Below are 9586 nucleotides of genomic sequence, written 5' to 3'. Positions count from 1 at the left end.
GTGACCGTTCAAAAAGTTTTGTTGTGTCCATTTCACTTCAAAACAAGGCCATCAGGACTTAGTTTAGCGTCCAAGGGACTGCAAAATATCCCCCAAGTTCCGGGAAATCCATTCGAACTTCGTCAAAATTACGATGCGCGTAAGGCAATCTCATCTACTCTTTCAGTCTTAGAGTAAAGTGGGGCTATATTTCTGCCCAGAAGCTCCAAAGTTGTGCTGTGTCCATTTCACTGAAAAGCAAGGCCATCAGGAGTTACTTTAGAGTCCCTTTGACTGGAATATATCCCCAAAGTTTCGGGAAATAAAGGCGAAATTGGTCAAAATCACGATTCGCTCAAGACGGTCTCGCCTACTCTTTCAGTCTTAAAGTAAAATGGGGCTCTATTTCGACCCAGAAGCTCGAGAGTGAGCCTTCAAAAACCTTCGCTGTCACCTTTCACTGCAAACCAAGACAAGCAAAAGTTAGTTGAGAGTCCCCAGGACTGCAAAATATCCCCCAAGTTCCGGGAAATCGAGCCGAGGCTGATCAAAAGCACGATGCGCTAAGGCGCTCTCGGCTACTCTTTCAGTGTTAAAGTAATGGGGGGCTATATTTTGGCCCACAACCTCGAAAGTGAGCGTTCAAAAAGCTTTGCTGTGTCCATGTCACTGCAAAACAAGGCCGTCGGCACCTACTTTAGCGTCCAAGGGACTGCAAAATATCCCCCACGTTCCGGGAAATCCACCCGAAGTTTGTCAAAAGCACGATGCGCCTAAGGCGGTCTCGGCTACTTTTTCAGTAATTAAGTAAAGTGGGCTATATTTCGGCCCAGAAGCTTGAAGGTGAGCGTTCAAAAAGTTTTGCTGTCTCCATTTCACTGCAAACCAAGGCCATCAAGAGCTAGTTTAGAGTCCCTGGGACTGGAAAGTATCCCCCAAGTTCCGGAATATCGACCCGAAGTTGGTCAAAATCACGATGCGCGCACGCCGGTCTCGGCTACTCTTTAAGTCGTAAGTGATGTGGGACTATATTTCGGCCTAGAAGCTCGAAAGTGTGCGTTCAAAAACTTGTGCTGTGTGAATTTCACTGCAAACCATGGCCATCAGGAGTTAGTTTAGAGTCCCCGGGACTGGAAAATATTCCCCAAGTTCCAGGAAAGCGAGCAGAAGTTGATCAAAATCACGATGCGCGTAACGCGGTCTCGGCTAGTGTTTCAGTCTTAAAGTGAAGTGTGGCTACATTTAGGCCCACAAGCTCGAAAGTGAGCGTTCAAAAAGTTTTGCTGTGTCCATTTCACTGCAAACCAAGGCCATCAGGAGTTAGTATAGAGTCCCCGGGACTGGAAAATATTCTCCAAGTTCCAGGAAATGGCGCCGAAGTTGATGAAAATTACGATGCGCGGAACGGGCTCTCGGCTATTCTTTCAGTCTTAAATTTAAGTAGGGCTATATTTCGGCCCTGAAGCTCGAAGGTGGGCGTTCAGAATGTTTTGCTGTGTTCATTAAACTGCAAACCAAGGTCATCGGGAGTTAGTTTAGCGTCCCCGGGACTTTAAATTATTCGCCAACTTCCGGGAAATCGAGTAAAAGTGGCCCAAAATCACGATGCGCGTAAGGCGGTCTCGGCTACTCTTTCAGTCTTAAAATTAAGGTTGGCTATATTTCGACCTAGAAACTCGAGACCGGGCGTGCGCTAATTTTACCTGTGTCCATTTCACTGACATCTTAGTTCATCAAGAGTTAGTTTAGAGTCCTTGGGACTGGAAAATATTTCCCGAACTCTGGCAGATCGAGCCAAAGTTGCTCAAAATCACGATGCGCGTAAGGGGGTCTCGGCTACTCTTTCAGTCTTAAAATGAAGTGGCGCTACATTTCGGCCGACAAGCTCAACACCGAGCGTGGCCTCCTGTTACCTGTGACCATTTTACTGAAAATTAAGGCCATCAAGAGTTACGGTAGAGTCCCCGGGACTGGAAAATATCCCCCAAGTTTTGGCAGATCGAGCCGTAGTGGCTAAAAAATTTCGATGCGCTTAAGGCGGTTTCGTGTACACTTTCAGTCTTAAAATAAAGTGGGGCTATATTTCGGCCTACAACATGGAAACCTAGCGTGCGCCCCTTTTACCTGTGTCCACTTCACTAAAAACCACTGGAAAAGTTGAAAATTTACATGGACATGTCAATTGTAATTTACAGTATGTAAATCTTGATTTACATTCTTTGTAATTACAATTTACATGTTAGGGTTTTGTAAAATAAAATTACAGGAAATTTACAGCTTTTAGTACAGCATGTAAATGTTCTGTAAATATTGATTTACATTGTCTTTGTCGACAATGATCATTTGAAGAACATGTAAAAACTTGTAAAATATTTTACGCACTTTTACAGTATCTGGCTTTGTAAAAAACATGTAAATTGCTTTGCTAAACCATGTGAGGAACGTGTAAATAATTCAAGCGAATGCTGTAAAAAGTCTGGCAATGTTATGTTTGTAACCCTGTAAAAACCATGTAAATGAAAAAAGGGGGCCTGTAAGAAACATGTAAAAACCATGTAAATGAAAAAAGGGGGCCTGTAAGAAACATGTAAAAACCATGTAAATGAAAAAAGGGGGCCTGTCAGAAACATGTAAAAACCATGTAAATGAAAAAAGGGGGGCTGTAAGAAACATGTAAAAACCATGTAAATGAAAAAAGGGGGCCTGTAAGAAACATGTAAAAACCATGTAAATGAAAAAAGGGGGGCTGTAAGAAACATGTAAAAAGCATGTAAATGAAAAAAGGGGGCCTGTAAGAAACATATAAAAACCATGTAAATGAAAGAAAGGAAGCCTGTAAGAAACACGTAAAAACCATGTAAATGGAAAACCTAGAAGTTGCACGGGTGCGACACCGCACTAACGAAGCTGTCTTCTTGTGAACTTTCCGCGCATCCACAACGACAAAATAAAACTAGAATTGTTACTGCACATGCAGGCGTCCCAAGCTTACGTCTCTAGAAAAGAGAAAAATTAATTCTCGGACACGTACGTATTTATTCATGAAGGACCATGAAAGCGTCACGGGTTGTGTGAGTTCAAGACGGAAAGAGCCCTGGTGACCGAGTTTGAACTGACGCGGAGTTAGGTTAGGCAGGGAACCATAAGGAACACCCAACGACCGTTTCCTCTCGAATGCTTTTCAACGCTGTTTTAGGCTATCTGGTGTACTTTCAAAGCTCTGTAGGTTAATTTTAGGTTGCGCAAAAAAAATTTATCTGTTCGGTTATTCTAGAGGAGCTTGAGTATTCTCGAACTTATTAGGGCTTTTTTGTCCATTTCCCGAAAACGTTAGGTCTTATCGCCTTTCCGAAAACGATAGCTGACTTTTTTTCGGTACCCAAAATGACATTTTTAACAATCCGAAAACAACAAACATTAAACTTCTCATATCGCGAAAGTTCGAGGTCACAGTTGTGCCCCTGAACCGCTGAGAATGAACGAAATATCATCGATTTAGAACGTTAAATATTCCGAAACATGCACATTCTACAAGTAAGATTAATACAACTAAGTCTGCCCTTGCATGTTCACTGTTTCTTTGTTTTTTTGTTTTGTTTTGTTTTGGTGATTTCTACCGTTTTGTACTTTCATTGCCATCACTGTTATCCCAGTCCCTTTATAAGAGCATACCAGCCTTGTGATTGCCCGATCTCCAACAAGCACGAATCAGCGGTCTTCATGTTAGGTACCAGGTTCTCTCGGTTCTTCCGCCATGTTTGGCAGTTCGTTGGAACTTGCATCGAACTCGAGCTCTGTTTTAGCGGGCCAAAATCCACTCTACCTTCGCTTCGTCACCGTGCACGGTTTCAAGGCAAAGTTTACCGTTACCCAGAAGTTGAAGATAGCGATTACAGGCAACAAAAACAACAGGTAAGCAAGTTTTGCATAAATTGAACGAGCAGAGTAAAGTAACGTCCAGATACGTATACATTTCGTTTTGCCTTTGGTTGTGAATGTGTCATTATCAAGGAGAAGTTACATTGCTTGTGGAATCGACTTTGGTGATGTTTACCTGCCGTACATAAAGAGCTTTATTATCTGTTATTATCTGTTCTCGATAACTGAGCATGAGCATGCGACATTTGTTATTGGCTTATATGCACCTCATGATTCTTTCTGATGCATGCTCTTGTAAGGTTATGTTGCCCTCTGATGTGAATGCTAGTAAGCTAAAATGTAATGTGCCATCTTCAGCAGAGAAATTTCTCTTATGCTAGAGTAAGTATTCTGAAGTTACTCAAGTGTCTACAGTTGTACCTACATGCAAGTTACAATATGCTGTTATACACAACTGTACATGGACATTGCACCCACTGGTACTGATACTGTAGTAAGTTAAATGTTGTGGTATTTCTTTCACAAAAAAAACACTATGATACTTTATGAAGAGGTATACATGTACCTCAAACTGTCGTGAAAACTACACAGGACTTGAAAAAAAGGAAGAGTAACTTGCCCAGGCAGGAAAATCTACTTGTCTTGGATGACACAGTATAGTCAATCGATTATTTCATAACAATCAATAGAAATTAGTCAATGATATCAGAAATCAATAAAAGGATTCATCATGAGTCATCGATTGTGATCAAATTTTCAATAAGCATTATCAATTTTGCTGATACTAGCTTATCTTTTAAGCAACATTTAATAAGAAAGAAATGAACAAAAGATTTAAAGTGAAATATGAAATCATGAATACAACTGCATAAAAACATAACATTGTATCTCGTAAACAGAATATTTTGCTGGCATACATGTATCAGGGACTATGTTTTGGGGGTTTTTGGTAGTGCCTTTGAAATCTACATAAAAAAAGTTACAATCAAACACTGTGTTGAGAGACAATTTTTCTACAGTTTAGGTGAACTAACAAAGAGAGACCAACTTTCAATTGATTCTCTAATGACTGATAAATTTGGTAAAATCAAACTGATAACTTGAAACTTTTCTAGCATGTGAGTACGAAATTCTTTCAATTGATTGATAGCACTGACAACACTTACATTAATTTCAATTTATTGATTTATATCAATTTATGGATCAATTTCAATCGATTACCTTACCCTGGGATGACCAGAGAGCACTTTAGAGCCCTGTCACAGCTGTACATTTTACTTGTACGAAATTGGGCTCATACCAAATACATGTAGGTTTCATGTGTCATGCATCTGTTCATGCATCTGTAGCAGGGCAGGAAAAAAAATTGTAAGTCACTTGCCCAGTGGGCCAGTCAATTTCAGTTTTCACTTGCCCCACTTAAATATTAGTTGCCAGTGTGGTGGCCAGTAAGGAAATCAGAGGACAAATGGGAATGAAGTACACTCGGATTCCAAACTAATTCTTGCTTTCAACCTAATAATTAACTAATCTTTAGGTGTTAAGTTTTGAAATGGAATGATTGGAAATTATCATTTATCAAGCTGGCATTTTTAGTCAGACTCACAAGACTACTGACGCTACATTGTAATTTCACTTGCCCACTGGGCTACTGAACTTCTATTTTCGCTTGCCCAAGAGCAAAATTTACTTGGCTGAGGAAATCAGACCTGGGTGTTTTCCTGCCTTGAGTAGATCACAGATAGCATCAAAATGTGGTAAAAACAAAAAATAGTCACATAAGCCATTACTAGAGTGTGTCACAGAATCTGTGAATTTTTCAGGTGTGTGTCACTGATGTTTTTACCACATTTTGATGTCTTCTGTGATCTATTACTGAACAGATGCACAACAACATAGAATCTGTCTGCTTCGTAATACATATAACAAAGAAACAAAAACAAACTTTTATGACATCATCTGTACCTTTGTCCACCAATAGAGCATAAGTGCACGTAAGAAACAATCAAATTGTGCCTGCAAATAACTTGACTTATTATTTAAACATTGTTTGATAGGAGTTTGATTTATTGTCCATGATTATTACAATGTAGGAGATAGTGAACATTGAATAGTTACTGCCATGGATTTTGAGTTTAGTTCTTCTACATCCTCTAACATTCAGTGCCTTCCAATCAGAGATGCAAATTTTTTGTCACACAGTAGCTACAGATGTAGATGTATGATCTGTTTGATTGATGAATATTCAGGGCTCAAAATAATGGCCGGTCAACGGGCAATGTCTGGCCAGAATGGTGACTTGACCGGCCAAAAACTTCACTCGCCGGTCATGTTGACCAGTCATGTCATGTTGAGACGGTCACGTTGTTCATTCTTGAATAAACAATCAAATCCCCAACTGTAAATCTGAGAGTTTTTATCTCTTTTTTATCATGACCTCTAATGAAAACATACACCAATGCACACATGTATCTGTTCGAACGGCTAAAGACCATTCGCTTGGTGTTTGTCATGCGTTCAAGATCGATAGGAATGCCATTCGAGCGACTGGGGTTAAATCTGTTCAGAAAAATATTAAGCCAATCTTTAAACGGTCTAGCAGTGACTGGAACAAACAAACTATATTTGTGGGTTTAATTTAGCTCACATTACGTGTACTTGATTTTTTCATAAATATCTTGACCAGTCAGAAATGAGACGTGACCGAGCTAAAATTACTTTGGCCGGTTAACATGACCGGCTACAGTCCGATTTCAAAGGTCACAGTATAAATTGGAATAATAAGAAACAAAATAATAACTCCAGCATAAAATTCGCTGATTGATATCATACACAGAATTTGCTGATTCATACTCAGACATAACTTATCTTATTTAACGAAATGTTTTATGTTACTTGTAGGATGAAGTAAAATTGAGAGTGATCAATACATGCATACTCCTTGGCATTGATGCTTGATCAGGAAAAAATCAGCCACTGAGAAGTCTACAGTACCTATGACTCTATAAGGGGTCCGAGGTCCATTTCTTGAAGGCCCTGGAAACTTTTTGGGCCCATAAAGCCATCTTTAATTGAGCTGTGTCTAAAAACTAAGAGCTGTATACATGTATGCCTGAAACTTCTTGTGTGAAGGAAACCTCTGTTCATATTGAGAATAAGCGAATAAAACAGCTCTGTAAGCATAAGATTTCAGATTTTGGTATGGCTTTCTGGGTGTGAAAACTTTTTGGGACCTTCGAGAAATGGGCCCCTGGTGCATTACAGTCTAACATGGTGACCTTCAACACTTTCTGGCATAAATTCAACCACTTTAAACATTATTTTCAATGCTTTGAAGTATCACCTACACTGTACCTGTGTTAGTGAATTAGCATTAAATTTGAATATCTTAGATTGCTAGGTTGATACTTATTGTTCAATACAGCAGCTATAAGATTTTATCATAAAAAGCAACGGCTATGTTTACATACATGTAGTACCAGAACAATAATTTATTAACTTATGATGTGTTATGGGAACTATGGTACTAGATAGGCCTTTCAATTTCAACAGGTCCCTATGAATTTTTTTTTTTACAGTACAGTTTTTTTTTATCACAAAAAGAAAAAGTAAAATTTTGAATATTGTTTACAGTGAATGTTTTGTCAGGGGTCCAAAATGTTTGTCCTGTTTGGATTCTGTACAGTTTTGGAAAAAGAAGGAAACTGTGACTTTGTAAACATAGCCTAAAAGATGTCAGAAGCCTTGTTTTATGTTATGCAATGTAGTATTCCTTTGGCATGAATGTTTTTATGATGAATTGAAAATGTCAATCTCTATCTTGTGGTAAATGTTTTTTCTCCCTATTTTCTGTTATTTCAAAAGAACAATTCACTCTATGAAAAAAGTTGATCAATATTTCACACTTACATTGCAGTAATTTTCATAATAAGGTAAAGGTAAAGTCTGCATATGAGCCACGTGGCCCAACAGACTGGAGCTTATCCCGCTTTCTGTAGCAGGAAGCAACTAGGACTATTTCTACTTCCCCTGGATGAGATGCCAGTCCATTGCAGGGTTACCCCACCATTAAATTCGCTGGTACCCACTTATACACCTGGGTGGAGAGGCACTGAGAGTAATGTGTGTTGCCCAGCAACACAACAGAATGTACCTGCCTAGGGCTTGAACCCAGACCGCTCGATCAGGAGTTGAGCTCACTACATGTAACTACGAGGCCATCGTGCCTCCCACATTTTTCATAATAATTATTAAGGCTAATTTAATCCTACATTAATTACTTAGTAAGAAAAAAACAGTTTATTCATTCATTTTATGACAAAGGTATTATCATTATGTTACATTTGACTTTGTGAATTTAGTATATATTTAAGACAGGTATCCATTTGCAAACAATTTTAATTTAGTAATACGCCTAAATTGCAAAATTTTCACTCGTTGTAGCTGACAACAGTATAGTTCTTAATCATTTTACTATTTATGAATTAAATAGAGTTGAATATGACATGGTTTTGCACAATCTTGAAAAGGTCTTGAAATTTAGTAGTCTTCTTGAACAGTGCTTGAATTCGGTTAAAGGAGCTCAGTCATGGTATTTTAAAATATTTTGGCCATGCACAAAATTACATTTAAGTCGTCTTGTTATGGATAGAAAGAAAAGAAAACATGTTTTATTTGTTGCAATGTGTACATTGTAAACCTTATTCATGGCATATAAAAACTATTTGAATTTTACTGAGTTTGTTCTGATTGCAATAAATTTCTGATTCTATAAATTTGCATGTTTTCTACTATTATAATTAAGGTCAACAGATTTGATTACAATAAAACAGTACATTCCATGTATTTTTCTTCAAGTTATTATTTACAAGTTATTTATCGTACAGGGTTTCTGCCTCCCTTTTTCGATTTACATGTTATTTCCAGGCTCCCTTTTTACATTTCCAGGTTATTTCCAGGCTCCCTTTTTTGATTTACATGTTATTTCCAGGCTCCCTTTTTCAATTTACAGGTTATTTGCAGGCTCCCTTTTTCAATTTACAGCTTATTTACAGGCTCCCTTTTTCAATTTCCAGGTTATTTAGAGGCTCCCTTTTTCGATTTACATGTTATTTGCAGGTTCTCTTTTTCAATTTACAGGTTATTTACAGGCTCCCCTTTTCAATTTCCATGTTATTTGCAGGTTCCCTTTTTCGATTTCCATGTTATTTACAGGCTCTCTTTTTCCATTTACATGCTATTTACAGGCTCCCTTTTTCGATTTGCAAGTTATTTACAGGCTCCCTTTTTCGATTTACATGTTATTTACAGGCTCCCTTTTTCGATTTACATGTTATTTACAGGCTCTCTTTTTCCATTTACATGTTATTTACAGGCTCCCTGTTTCGATTTACATGTTATTTACAGGCTCCCTTTTTCGATTTACATGTTATTTACAGGCTCCCTTTTTCGATTTACATGTTATTTACAGGCTCCCTGTTTCGATTTACATGTTCTTTATGGGCTCCTTTTTTGATTTCCATGTTATTTACAGACTCCCTTTTTCGATTTACACGTTATTTACAGGCTCCCTTTTTCGATTTACATGTTATTTACAGACTCCTGTTTTCATTTTCCATGTTATTTACAGCCTCCCTTTTTTTATTTACATGTTGTTTACAGCCTCCCCTTTTTATTTACATGTTATTTACAGTATTATGGCAGCCTCCCTGTATTAAATTTACATGTT

The 9586-nt window shown here is 38.1% G+C and overlaps 1 long non-coding RNA gene across 1 annotated transcript; it reads left to right on the top strand.

The window, feature by feature from the left end:
• Window positions 1-3547: 3547 nt before the first annotated feature.
• On the top strand, window positions 3548-8703 carry LOC149104176 (uncharacterized). Its single transcript, XR_016201975.1, has 2 exons — window positions 3548-3891; window positions 6760-8703. It is a non-coding gene; the product is annotated as an uncharacterized LOC149104176 (long non-coding RNA).
• The last annotated feature ends 883 nt before the right edge of the window (window positions 8704-9586 follow it).

This window comes from Orbicella faveolata, unplaced genomic scaffold (assembly GCF_042242905.1).
Source record: "Orbicella faveolata isolate gen_17 unplaced genomic scaffold, um_ofav_v1 contig_35, whole genome shotgun sequence".
NCBI classification, from domain to species: Eukaryota; Metazoa; Cnidaria; class Anthozoa; order Scleractinia; family Merulinidae; genus Orbicella; species Orbicella faveolata.
This window is presented reverse-complemented; position numbering and strand designations above follow the sequence as displayed.